Below are 14202 nucleotides of genomic sequence, written 5' to 3'. Positions count from 1 at the left end.
TACTGTGATATTTCTGGTCACATGCAGACAGTGGAGCAGTAACTCTGCAACGCTTTTTATTCTGGCTCTCAGCACACTCCTCAGGCTATTCTTCATTACAGCAGTAGCATGAAGTAAATCCATAAAACAGAAGCAGCTGCAGGCACTAGCATAGCCCACAACCACATCAGCATTCCTGTTCATACTTATAGCAGTGCAGCATGTATTAGTGCATACCTTAGATTTTTTTTTTCATTTAGGATGGCTTTTGACATCCAAAGGAAGAAGATCCCTACTCTCCCTGGCCTGTACAGAGGGATGAGAGTCAGAAACTTTATTTTCTCTTTGCCTAAAATCCATTCTTCTACCTGTATCTCACCTCCTATAAATACCATCAGAGCACAGTCCGTTTTGAGTTAAGTAATATTCAGATCAAAACTCCAGTTGTACCTCAAGCTAACACTACCTTAAAGAGCAATCCCTTTGAAGAATATATAAATGTCATACAAATCAACTCAAAGTTGTTGTAATAGAGGCAGATGAGACTTATATATCTGGAGAGAAGGTCTGCTATTTTGAGATGGAAATTAGAAAAATGAGGGAGGTTGGCCACTAGATAGGTAGTTATTAAGGGGCAGATTTCTGTTTGCTTTCCTTGCTGTATTGTTTTGAAAGATGCAAGCACCTGTTTTTGGTGAAATGTTGAAGCACATTCTATGATAATACAGCTGTGACTTTTAAGGCACTGAAGACTTTTAAGAATGGGGTTTTTACTTGTCATTGGTGAATCTGAACATAGTCACAGATGTGGATATGTGTTAATAAAGTGGTTGGACTTCTGAAAGGCATACTGAGGTAAGGCCAGGTCAAGTGAGACCTCCACTTTTCCAGACAGTGAACAAGATCATGGTATATCGGGAAATACAGCTCAGTCCATGGCTCCACCTGCAGGACCATAGTACACCAATTTGTAAAACAGCATTAACAATCCACTTATCTCTGTAGATTACCATAATTATTATATGGTAAACATGTCCATGTGGAAGAGCCCTCAGCACCACTCTGTGTGTGCAGACTGGTGTTTGCCACACATGGTATTTGGTAGCTTCATCATCCTGCTGCCATTGGCATAGCTTCCATAGGTGGAAGCCACGCACAGGGTGGAGCGTCAGGAGATAAGAGGTTCATAAAGGTGAAAGCTGGACAAACATGCTGAGATGAAATCTTTTGCTACACACCATCTATAGGACTTCCCCAGACTGATTTGTTCCATCCAGTGCCTCTCTCTTTTAATGGTGGTTTCTAGCTCCTAAGCCCCATGAACCAAACTGCATTTGCAGCCCCATGCTACTGGCTGTCACCATCAGTTGCCTCTCTGGGTGCCAGTGTGGTGGCTGCACTGCTGCTTCACACTGCAGTGCTGGGTAGTTGGACACAATGCTGTGTGCAGTGATGAGGAATGTGCTTCCTGTGCTTCACGCATCTCCTTCCACTCAGTGGAATCAGGTGTGTGACTGAGTCCTCGGCTGTGGCGCAATAGGGCCTCTTACAGAGTCAAGGTATCAAAGTTTGGGCAGTGAATGCTGCTTCAGGTTGAATTCCTGCCTTATAGCACAGCTCCAGCTCATAATTAATACAGGACTGGAGCAGAGCTGTAATGCAAGGGGCTGTGGCTTTAGGGAAGGTGATAGTCCTCTTTCAGCTTCTTCATCAGGGATGTGTGTGGGTCAAAGGATAGGGAGTTTGTAGGAAAGCACAGAAAGATGGGTTGAGAGTCTTATCAGGCAACAGGATAGCAGAAGGTGCTCTGTGGCAGGAAAAGGCATTTCTTTAGCACCTAAGAGAGCATGTAGCACGGGTAGCTGTGCTTAGGCGCGGGGTGGAGAGAGGGGTGCAAAGGCAGCAGGATAATGCAGGGGGAGCAGGGAACAGGCAGGATGAGGTGACAGCCAGAGTTGATGAATGGAAGTTGTGTATTGGCTTGGGAAGTCCTTGAGTGGGAGCCCCACATACAAATGCCTGGAGCTTTTGAAAGTCAGCACATCAGGCACCAAAGCAGCAGGCGTGCAGCATGACTCCACACAAGGAAGAACAAGCAGCAGAATTCCTGGCTCCTAAAGAGGTTGTGCTCTTAGCCTGTCCTATCCACTCTGCCCATTTTGCCTTTCCTGCTGCTGTTGGAAATACATAGCATCTGGAAAAAGCAATGCCTTTGTACAGTGCCTTTGGCTTCAGGAGATCTCCTACAGCGTTGAATTTGCCCCATAGATTTTAATTATTTTCCACTGTGATAGTAATGAGAGCCAGTGGAATTGTACTGATTTTATTTCCTTTTAATTTGTTATGATGCTCTGGATGCAGATTAACTTTCCCAGCTCAATACATATTATTGATTCTTCCTGCCTCATCTTGCAGTAAATGGCTTGAAGAAGAGTGGGTTGATTTCACTGTAGCTTCTCCTGGTAGCTCTGTACCCCCCATGCAGCGTCCTCCTCACGCTGGCAGTAGCCAAAATCAGGTATCCTTGCTTGCTTCCAAGCAGGTTGTTTACATCCATGCAAATGAGGGTAAACACTAGCCTGTGGTACTGCAATAGTCTGGGTCTCCCAGCTGCCTTTCTGTTTGATGTACTGACTGTGAGGACACATGAGTGGTCATTTGGTGCAAGTGAGCCTACTCCTAGGCCCAGCACACAAGGATGGTCCTCAGGGACCACAACTGTCTTGCAGGGAGAGGAGAGCTGCAGTCAGAGGTGTCTTCCAGCAGTGCTCCTCCAAGCACACAGCTGCCCAGGAAGCCTTTGGCAGTGACCAGCCTTCTGTCCCCATGCCCACATCCCTGCTGAGCATGACTGATGGCCACAAGGTAGTTGTGGGTGTGTGGAGCAGCAGGAAGATGCTTATCCTCATAGCCATCCTCCCAGTGAGGGAACCTGATAGTAAAACTTCTTGTGTGGGACTACACCCTACTGAGGGATTCTCCTCCATTTTATTTGGAAAAAGACCCAGCATGCCTTGATGCAGAGTATTTAATGTCTTTTTTTCCTCTACTCTTACATCACTGAAGTTATAATGGGGATGAGAAATTGAGCCTATGTTCTCTTAATACAAAACCCTAGCAGAGGTTGACATCAGGAGGCTGAGACAGTGTCTTGCTGCTTGTAACAGGGATGACTACAAGATGATCTGCAGTCTCATTAGCAGGAATTTGCTCCACAGGCTCAGTGACACCCCTGGGTCAGTGGAGCCAGGCTGGGCGTGCCAGTGCACTGGTGCAAGTGCATGACCAGCCGCAGCCAGGAACCACCTGCTATCTGCACCACACAACCTGCTGCAGCTCCACACAACCTGCTGCTTTCAGCTGCTGGTGGTTTTCTGGTCCTGGCTGAAGACCTGGTGCTCCACCTAACTGAGTCAGCTCACAGGGCAGTGCAGTGCTTGGAAGCAGTAGGAGCGTCTTCTGTCCCCTATGGTGTTCCTATCCTACATCATCTTGGATGGGAGAGATTCAAAGAAGAAAGACAGAAATTGGACTCAGCAGTCCTGCATCCCTCCACATGCCAGCCCATTGGCACAGACTGCAGCAGGAAGCCTGGTGTTCCAAGGCTCACCTTAAAAAGCTTCCTTATCCTCAGCCATGCTCAAAACACTACTTTGTGGTATTCTGTGTGTCCTTAGAGCATGAGACCTCTGTGCCCCTCAGCAAGTCCAGAGGGACACTGACTGCATTGCCTGAGTGTCACATCACCAATCAGAGGCCATTGGGGTATCCAAATGCAGTCATTTCACTGCCAGTGAGTAGCTCAACAGCTCAGTGATTATAGCCTAGTTGCTGATAATAGTTATCAGTGCCTTGGAGCCATTCCTTGGAGCAGAAACTGAACCTAGGCCAGAGTAGCTTTGCCTGAAATTAAAGTCTGAACAGTCCCTTCAAATGTGAAATGTTATTTGCTTCTCTTGCAAAGTAATCCACCAGTTCTGTGAACAACTCTCATGCACAGGAACATGTGCACTGACCCTGCAGCACTGGGCAAGACAAAGCAGTGAAGAGGTAAATATCAGTTGGTTGTGTTGCACAGCTGACTTCAGGACTTAGAAGCCTATAGCCAATTAAAGCAGCCAGGCATTTTACATCAAAACAGTTGAGTCTGGTCTTAACCTAATGTGTGTCAACATGGCTGTTTTAGCTGCAAAGGAAGCCTCAAATTTATCTCAGTGGATTTGCCTTGCACCCTTTCTCTCCATCTTGCAGAAGATGCATTTCCAAACTTTTCTGTGTGTAATTTGTCCATAGAAGCATGGTGACAACAATCTTCTGTTTTCCTTGATCTCCAAAGATATCCTGTGCACCTACCTGCCAACATCCTGCTCATGTGGGCCCCTGAACTGCGAGGAACTTCTTCACCAGCTTCATAAAAGATACTGGGCAAAATATTTGGAAAATGCATTATAGAAGATCAGGAAATAGCATTAAGCAGAAAAACTGAGGTGAATTGGGGCACAGTGAAAGTCAGATACAGAGGATTAGATCCCAAACCTCATCATCCTGGAGAGTTTGGGGCAGAATCCTATAGACCCTCAGCCATGGACACCCATCATGCATTAGCCCAGCAGTGTCACTATGTCCTTGTACCTGGCAGCAATTCCCCAGGATAATTGGCATTCATTTAGGAGGAGTAAAAGCTTTGGGGCCTAGTGATTCACCAGAGATGGTGCTTATGCTGCCTTAGGCAGAGTAGTACAAATACAGGTTTTTGGCTTAGTTCCACCATATCCTTAGAGAAAATTAAAAAAGCATTTAACATTTCTTTTTGCTGTATAGACAAAGCCAGGTTTTACACTTAGCCGGGCCATCAGTGGCACTGAGTGTACCTTCAGCACACCACCACCAAGAAAAGAACTGGGAGAAAGGCCCTTTCCCTCACTTGTACCCCAGAGAAACAAATGTGTCTCTTCAGGCAATTTACAAACTCTTTTGCAAACCCAGCCACTCCAGTGTCCCCAAAATTCTAGCCAACTCAATTTCATCTATTTTATATCTCTTAGGTTAAAAAAACCCAAAACAACAAACAAACTTTAAGAAAAACATCTGAGTTTTCCTACTCTTGATTTATACTATTTGCTTTCCTTTCTGCCTGGAATAAGAAGTAGGTTGCTTTGTGCCCTTCTCTTAACTTTTCTTCCACTGTTTAGTCTGGGAAATTAACTCTATCCCAGCTAAAACCAGCTGTATGTTTGAACAGGCTTCAGCTTCCACCCTTCCCCAAAAGGGTTTGCATTGAAATGGACTTTTAATATCTTCCTGAAAAAAATGGAATTGTGTTGGACCTGGTAAAACTCTTGCTTCCCTACTTCTCTTGCAGTCCCTACCTCTCAGAATCACTTGAAAGGAAATGGCATTTCCTCCAGTATTTGGGATTTTGTGATTTTTGGTTTTGGTTTGGGTTTTTTTAATAATAAAATCCTTTACTCTCACCTCTCAGTGGGAATTCCCTGAAGTACTCTCACCTGAGTGTACCTCAGGGATGTTGCCTTGCTTAGAGAAAATGCTACCAGTTGGTCTCCTGCAGGAATAAAGCAAAGGAAGCCACATAGCAATTGCTGTTGTCTGGCAGGTCAGAGAGGCACTGTGCCTCCTAAAGTAGCTCCCAAGGCAATTGTGCCTAGTCAGGTGCCCTTTCCAGAAGAGAAAAGGTGACTCAAAAAAAAAAAAAAAAAAAAAAAAAAGGCAAGAAAGAAGGAAATGGAGAAGAAAACAATGTTGAAAGATCAAAAGCAGCTGCAAGGACAGAACCACATACAGAGTTATGCTGGTGGTGGGTAAAGAGAGGCATGTATGGGTCATGGACTGGTCTTCTGAAACCATAGTCCTGTCCTTGCCACTTCAGAGGGGAAGGCACAGTGTCCCACAGGGCACATGTCCCTGGGCCATGCCAGCTTGTGCTTAGACAGTGGCTTGGACCTCTTACACCTGATAACAGGTCTCAGAATTAAGCTAATTTCAAGTAATTACACTTCAGTTTTAGGAAACCTTACCTGTTTTTCCTTGGTTCTCAGAGACTGCCAGGAGAGTTCTTGCAGATGCTGGAAGGTAGTTTTATTTTGGCCTCTTACAGGTAATGGAGCTGAAACACAGGAATTGGAGTGTCTTGTCTCAGGAGATCAGGGAGCAGACATCAGTCTCATATGTTACCACATTACAGTTTGTTCACAGCATCTCCCACTCTGCAGCTGTAAGAGTTACAGTATTTGCTTCATTCACATACTTCAGGGTGAAAAGTCACAACTTCAGTTTGTGGTTTCTCCAAATGATCTTAACCTATGTCCACAAAAATCTCAGGAGTATAAATCAGTGTTGTGTGACCTCCTGCAGAAAGGCTATTAACAGACAGCAGGAAGAGAAAGTGCTGCCTGCATTTCAAGGCAAGGGTGAGTTGGCTTTAATTTTTAAAACACTTTCACAAGTGATTGATGAAGTAGTATTTTTGGAGAGGAGAGGAAACAGACAGTCTTCTGGTGGTATGTCAGATGTCTCATGATGCCAGTGGTACATCAGAGTACCTTTACCAACATACTTCAGACACTGGCTAAAATCATCTGCTCTGGCTGAAGCAGGAATGTTATCTGGAAGTAAAATCTGGCTTGAGGAAATCAACAAGGCATCACAATCTCTGTATTCATTAGGGTCTTAAGTCAAAGGCTGTCTTGTGTCCAGCTGTCTTAATGATCTAGAGGTGCTGTACCATCAGCACCTCACAAATTCCTAGGTGCTTGGTGGGGGGAAAAGGGCTGTGAGGCCAGTTTCTATCATCACTAGCTGGAAAGAGAGAAATCAATGGACTTCAGGGGAGGTCTATAACAGTGGATAGTGGAGACTTCATACCAGCAGCTGAGAAGCAGGAATATGTTCATTACATCAGTTGTTTTTTCCTCTTTGTTTATTAACTACAGTTCCTCTGACCTCTGCAGGAAGACATGCAGGAAGAGGAGTATCAGCCATCTTATTACAGTGCCTTATTTTGCTGTTGCTTTACATATTTCTCAAAGGTTTTACCATTGGCATCAGTGGACTTAAAAAGAGCTCTTGGTTCATCAAGTGGGACCAGATTAAGTTAGCAGGATTCTGTTCCAGGGCTTCTGACATGCTTCCAAAACCCAGCCCAGCCACTGCCCAGGCTGTGGATAATTTGATTCTGCTGGTGCTGACAAAAGCCCTGAGCAGCAGCAGAGATTGCACCTCAAGATCTGTGTACTCAAATAGTAGTGCCTACTTCTTAGTGTACCAGGCTGATTTATTTTCAAGCATAATGATCAGAAAAGCAAGCCAACACCCTCAGACATCCCTAGCCTGTGGTGAATATTGAAAACTAAACCTGATTCCAGTAAGAATTGCGAAAAATGGAGCCATTATATTCTGCAGAAGTTGATGGCTGAGGCAGAATGTTTCATGCCCTGGCAAATATCAATGACATTAGCAGGCTGGCTTCCATTTGAGAGACCTGGGTGATTTTCACAGCTGGATGACCTCAGCACCAGGAGCCAGGGCCTCTCACTTCACATGGAGAAAGCCCTTCAATCTTTAACTAGCCAATCTTTGACTTCATCTTATTTAAAGATTTTAGGCACTGTGCAGTGCTAAAGAGGATCTTGCTGAGCTCCTATTACTTCAGCAGCAGCTGATATGTAATGAATTATTCAAGACTAGCCAGTTCCTTCATCAATTTTAATAAATCAAGTTTTTCACCATGTCCTCAGCAGTGCTGCCAGCTGGAATATGATGAGGTAAGCCCATTATTTCTTCAGGCCTTTTTCATTTGGTCCAGGTTTACATACCTGAGGGCCTTGATAATAACCAAGGGATTAGCAGCAGACAGTGCTAACTTGTACAGTGAACAGAAGAGACAACAGAACTTCCCCATCTTTCAGGAGATCACAAAGCTCTGTCTTTGCACAGGGAAGTTGGCTTTGCATCTACAGAAACAGACTCTGCTGCTACATGTTGACCCCCAGAGCAGAGTGTCACCCTTCAGGCAGATGGCCTGGACACCACAGAAGCTGAGAGGCACTTCCCATCTTTCACATGGACTCACTCTCATGGAATTGTTCCTACATCTCTAATACTTCTCCAGAGCAGGCACACTGTGATGTTTATGAACCAATCCCATTTAGGATGCACCTCTGTGGATCAGCCATCAATGTAACACATGCACACATTGCCCCATACAACTATTTATGTAAACACAAGCAGCACCTCTCCTACACTGCAGACATGCCATCCAGGCTGCTGATAAACTACTTCACAGAGCAATAGTTCCCACAGCCAACACTGAGCTGAGCTGTTGTAAAGTGTCTTTCCCCGAGCTTCTGCTCAAACTCAACAACAGAAAATGCTTCCTGACACTGAAGTACTTGTAACACTTTCTGTACATCTCTTGAATATACAGGAGCACACTTCTCTCTATTCATTATCAACCTCAGAATTGCTCATTCTGTTTTTTACTTCTCTCCTGGCCACACAGGAACCAATTTCATAATGGAGTCAAAGGCAAAAAGGTGCTCTTTGTCCCCTGTAGAATTTGTTATTACATTGTACTGCACTGCATAAAGAGGTGAGAAAGGAAGAAATGGGTCTTTTTCTTCTCCTCTGTAAACTGCAGGTCACCCAGGGTAGGGTATTTCTCCATACCAGGTTTTGTAGAGGATTTAGCACTTATGATCCTTATCCCTCCTGGACACTAGACATGCAGTTTTTACTGGAGCGGAGCAGAGCATTCAGCCCAAACCCATTTCTACTGTGGCTGCATCCAGCTCTGACTCTTCTGTATTCAGAGAACTTACATTGTCATGAGGACACAATCAGATAGCTGCACTTTACAGCACATGCAAGGAAGGCAGACATCTCCACTGGTGCTTTTATTATCATGTATTTTAGGAGAGGGAAGATGAACTGCTGAGGAGGAGAGAGCCTGGACACAAGCAATGCTAAGAATGAATTGTTTACAGTTCTGGTGATAAATTCAGTGCATGGATTAGTCCATGAGTATCTAACCTGCAGCATCTCTGTGGTGCGTCCTCTCATGAATGTGCTGCTGGTGAGGCATCCAAGCAAAGCATTTTATCCACAGAGCTGGCACCAAAGCTCTGTTTGATTGATAGATGAAGGACAGACCTTGCTAAAAGAAGGTCACAATTATGAGAGATTTATTGATTTGCTCTTTGGGGATGGACCATAAAAGAATAGCACCTAATTGTGAGAAGTATGAGGGTGGCTCCTCACAGTGTATTAAATAGCAATAGCCATATATCTGTGTTTCAAGAAGTGGGAAGGATGTTTGCAGATCCTGCAACCATTGCACCTGCTGGCTCTTTAAGTCTGCATCACACAGACATAGAGCTGTTTCCCATGCCTAAGCCATTTCCCCTAATCATCACACCCCTCATTTCATTTTTGGAATTACACCATGCTGTTTTTTGGACCCAAAGTATTTCAGCTCCTTTATACCACCATTAATCCTGAAGCTCTTTAATTCTCCCTATGTCTTTTTCCCCCCGATCAGTTTTGTGCAATTCTTAGCTTGTCATTTTTATTTACTACTTTCTACTTTCCCAGTGTTTACACACGTAACATGCTTGTTTTCACTTTCCCAATAAACAAGAATCCTATTTTTTTTCAAACCAATATATTTGCTTTCCTCAGCCACAGGACTGTGGCTATTTGAACATTTAGGGAGGAAAAAAGTTCCCAATTATCATTTGTATTTTTCTACTCAAATTTCCCTTTATTACCTGGCTCAGTTGTTTTCAGCTCTCTGAAGCTGACATTTTAGAGTTGTAATGAGGGGTAATTGGTTTGCACGGGGCTCTGTTTGCTCACAGCAAATGTAACTGTGTAGTGATCATTGGTAACTAAGCAACCAGTTATGTTTTATTTCTGTGATCAATTCCTTGCTATCTGTCAAGATTAAGTCTAACACAGTACGTGTCCACAAGGGATACAACGATTTGTGGAATTAAGAACCCATCATCTAAAAGACTAAGAGCAACAGCAGCACAAGGCCCCTGACTTACTGCTCTGACTGCAGTCTCTTAGAGACATGGAACCTTTTTCTTTCAGTGCCTGGGAAAGTTTAATGGTCTTAGAGTCTTGATGGTTTAAGTATAAGAAGTTCATTGGCTGCCACATTTTATTCCTGCGATTCAGGCAGTGACAGCCAGCCTATATTTACCCTTTATCTGTTACAGCAAGTTGTTAACATTCAGAGGCTCTCTTTGATAGTCAGAAAGCCAAGTGGGACAGGCTTGAATTGCTTTGCTCCTACATCCTGGAAGGCAACCCAGCAGTGGTCACTGCAGGGGAGCTTCAAAAACTCCTGATTTTCTGCTCACTCATTCCATGGGAATACTTGTTTCTTCTATTTAACTGTGGATTATGCTCACCAATTTCAAGGGCTCGGGAAGATCCTTGTCAGGAAGCAAGTAAGGATGGACATTGCCAGGAAGGAAGGTGAGGTGGAAGCCAGATAACAGGGCAGGTTGAGACAGGAACCTTGGAAAAGGGGCACAGTCCCACTGCACCTAAACAGGAAGGGGAGAGTGAGTTCCACGATTGGATCTTTTCTCATCCAACAGAGAAACCTATACTTCCAGCACAGCTCTGATGTCACCAAAGAAGTAAAGCCAAGCAGGTCAGAACAAGCACACACAGCATAAGTCAAGTAAGGGGCAGGGCAAGGGCTTAAATGCAGTTCCCAGGCCAGTGGGTGGGAGGAGCAAGGGTGAAGGTCGCAGATGAGACTGGTCAAAGTAATTGGTGGCAGCTGTACAACACTCCTCAGCCTAAGCTTGGATCTGCTCTGCTACCCAAATTCTGTTCCAGAGGGATCACTGGGAGACATTTAATAGAAAATAAATCCATTTTAGCTTCATGTAAGAAAGAAAACGTTGTCCATCTGGAGCAGTTTGTAACAACTCTTCCACCACTGTCTGTCTACAGCAAGTGTTGTATGGTGCTTAGAAAGAAATCTTCAGAAGCTCCATCTCCAGACTCAGTTTGCAACTTATCCTTGTTGCTGCTTGCTGAAAGGAGCCATATGGATTTTGTACTGAACGTTGTATAAATGCTAGTATGCAAGTATATTTAGAGGTGGCATATGGGCAGTAGTAAATGGAAGTGAGTAAGGTTTTTGGTTCAGATTACACAGGCAAGTTCGGCGAAGCAGATGTACCAGTACGTTAGTTAGGAAGCTTCATTATCTGGAGTCCCAGGCTCAGATTTTGATCGGGGTTTTTTCTGCACCTGCTTGTGCTGGCTGATTTTTTCAGCAGTACTAATGTTTGCCAGCAGATGTAGAAAACTTGAAGACTTCAGTCATTGCAAGAAAAATCCCACAACATACAGTGTGATCTGGGTTATACTGTAGACCAGTCAGAGACAGCAACCTTTGTTCTTTGGGGTCCTGTAGGTACAAAGGTACACGTCAGAGGTAGTTGCATCAATTTAGAAAAGTTATGTTGTAGTCTAGTAGCTGACAGAACAGCCTGCTATAGCTAGTAAATGTAGGAGATTGTTTTACTTTTTTTTTTAATCCTTGCAGAAAACCAGCAAGTCCTGGGTATGTTGGAGTTTGGGCTTCAGTGTCCTCGGTCAGGGAGAGTGGCACGATTCATACTGGCACAGTGTGTCACAGCTCCTGCTGTTCCTGCCCCAGTCAGGGAGCAGGAGCTTCCCCTGTGTTCAGGCAACAGGTATTTGAGCTGGATCTGACAGTTCTGCACTGAGATGAATCTGGCATCAGATGAGCTGGTATCTGCATAGTAACTGGCTGTGTTAAACCATCTCCTACTTTACTCTTTTTTATTTTTCAGTGTTTGGGGAATTTACTCATAGAGCCTCAAGCAAAAAAAAAAATCCAAGTTGAGCAGAGATGGAAATTTTTCATGAAGCTGTAGATAAGGCATCCCCTTTAATGATAATACCACAATTTTATCTGCTCTGATTAAAAGGTTAATTAGATTTAGACCTCTTATGCGCAAAAAAAAAATGACAGGATCCTGACAGATTTTTGCAACTTGCTCAGAGGTTGTCTTACAGCTAATCCACTCTAGTTACTACAGTCCCCTGTTCTGTCACAGCCTGATGCCTCTTTTTTACAGCCTCACCTGCACATTAAACAGCAGCCATAAAGCATTTTGCCACTGGTCATGCCAGCTGATGTGTCCTTTTTAAAGCCTACTCATTGCATCGCGTGCATTTCTCTTTACATAGGGAAGTAGTTAGCTTTGAATGTCACCCAGCCCTATGGAGGCAAGTGGGAAGATGGATTATGTTGGCAGCAATCCATCCATCTGTTCATCTGCCAACCCTAATGTTTAGCTTTTCAAACTCCCAGTTGTCTTAAATAATGCTGACCTACAGGGTCTGGAGTGGGAAATGTCACATAGCTCATTTAGTCTTCCATTTCTTAAGTGGTAATTAAACTTTCTGAGGTGTTATAGATACATGCAGGAATTGTTGATGGACAGTACTTACGAGGTTGAGATTAAATTCTTTACTGAGATGCTGTGTTGCATGAGACTCTTACCACAATGTTGGCTGCAGCATCTCCACTGTATCTTCATAGAGTATTCCTTAAAAAAGGTGTTTACAAAGGATTCCTGCCTGTTTCCCCTGAGGGATTAGATGTCTGCATGGACAATGCTTCCTCTCTTTTGATTGGTATTGTGAAGTTGTATCAATAGTGTGGTTTTGCCTCCTTGCTATGCAGCTTTGGGTAGGTGTGTGTACTTTGTGACAACCACAAAGGCTGCAAACACTGGGTGCTGTGTTATTAAAAAAAAACCTGGCTGGTTGCCTCCAACTCTGTCTTGATGCTCTTGGTTTAGTTTTTAGCACTACTTTGGTAAAATAAATGTGCATGCAAGAACTCTCATCAGCTGCTATGATCTGTGTCTTATTTTTTCCCAGCTGTGAAAAAAATAAGGGTTAACAAGAATGTAGTGACCTTCATTAGGTTCTTGGAATATTTTGCAAAATGGCATAGAAGTAATGATACCTAACTCAAGCTGTAAGAATCCACAGCTGGTTGGAAACTGCCAGCTTCAGACCCTACTGGCATAAGAAGTGACATGGAGTGTCTTGTGATTCTGGTTCAGGGTGGGTCTTCATCACACTTAATGCTGTCTATATGATGTAGCAAATATTTAAGAGCAGCAGCTCATGGAAAAGGAATCTGATTCACTATCCTTCTCCCTCACTCTCTTAGGAAGAGCTGCAAAATTGCTGCATTTATTCTTTTTTTCACCATGTTACATGTGCAGTTGCAAACCTGCACTGCATGAAGATGCAGCTTGCACAAAGTATCCAGTACATCTGAGCAAATAAAAACATTTCCTTACATCTGGCTTTAAACAAAGGGGCATGTCTTGCCTCCTCTTCCGTCACCTTTCACTATAGTGTAAGGTCTGGCAGAAAACCAAAAAGGAAGAGTCCCATAGCAATGTTGGTAAGTTAGAATATATAGATGTGGTTAGGAACATCCCAAGAGTATATGCATTGGTATTAATCAGTCTTAGAATTTGTTTCTTAATGATGGCTTTAAAACATCTCCAGTTAACCATGACATGACATGTCTAGGGGAGACGTGTGGTGAGAAATCCCATGGATCTGTACTGCCTCCAGTCTGATCTCTCCAAATCCTGTTCCTGTGGGGTCACCTACATGTTAATGCTGGTGTCAAATACAGCCCAGAGTTATTCCCCTATCTTGAACACATCTGATGTGTTTTTAAGGCTTGATATTGTGGATCTCAGAAACTTTTGGTGACCAGCTGTTTAGGGAAAATCACACTTGGAAAGCTGCCCTGTGGGATATGTGCTCCTCCCAGCATGCTGGGATTTGTGCCTAAAGACATTTATCCATGCACCTCCAAGTGGAGGAGTCCAGAGCTCCAGCCCAGTCCAAATGCCATTTCTGCTCAGCCCTAAGCTGCTCCAGGCAGTTCACTGCCTGTTGTGTCTCTGCAGTCACAGAATTGTTTGCAGAAAAGTAATAGCTGCAAACACAGCGGAACAGCAGTTCCCCACAGGCAGAGATCCTATTTCATGAAGCTTTTATGTTCACCTTCTGTCTTCCAGTGTAGTAAACCAGTTCCTGTCATTGTCTGTCCCTGCTGGTTTGTGGTGATACCTCCTTTCTTCCATCCATAGCACTCACAGCCCTCCATCC

The 14202-nt window shown here is 44.0% G+C and overlaps 1 protein-coding gene and 1 long non-coding RNA gene across 2 annotated transcripts in view; one reads left to right on the top strand and one right to left on the bottom strand.

Annotated features, from left to right (window-relative positions):
• Positions 1-14202, top strand: part of LOC128790900 (kalirin-like) — a 44895-nt gene that overhangs the window by 5855 nt on the left and 24838 nt on the right. The gene's annotated exons all lie outside the window — the stretch shown is intronic.
• On the bottom strand, positions 2408-10593 carry LOC128790904 (uncharacterized). Its single transcript, XR_008431897.1, has 5 exons — positions 10416-10593; positions 6015-6103; positions 5455-5542; positions 4333-4400; positions 2408-3470 (listed from the first exon to the last, which is right to left on the bottom strand). It is a non-coding gene; the product is annotated as an uncharacterized LOC128790904 (long non-coding RNA).

The sequence above is a fragment of the Vidua chalybeata genome, chromosome 7 (genome assembly GCF_026979565.1).
Source record: "Vidua chalybeata isolate OUT-0048 chromosome 7, bVidCha1 merged haplotype, whole genome shotgun sequence".
Classification (NCBI taxonomy): domain Eukaryota; kingdom Metazoa; phylum Chordata; class Aves; order Passeriformes; family Viduidae; genus Vidua; species Vidua chalybeata.
The sequence above is the reverse complement of the archived record's forward strand: the minus strand, read 5'-3'. Positions and strand labels throughout refer to the sequence as shown.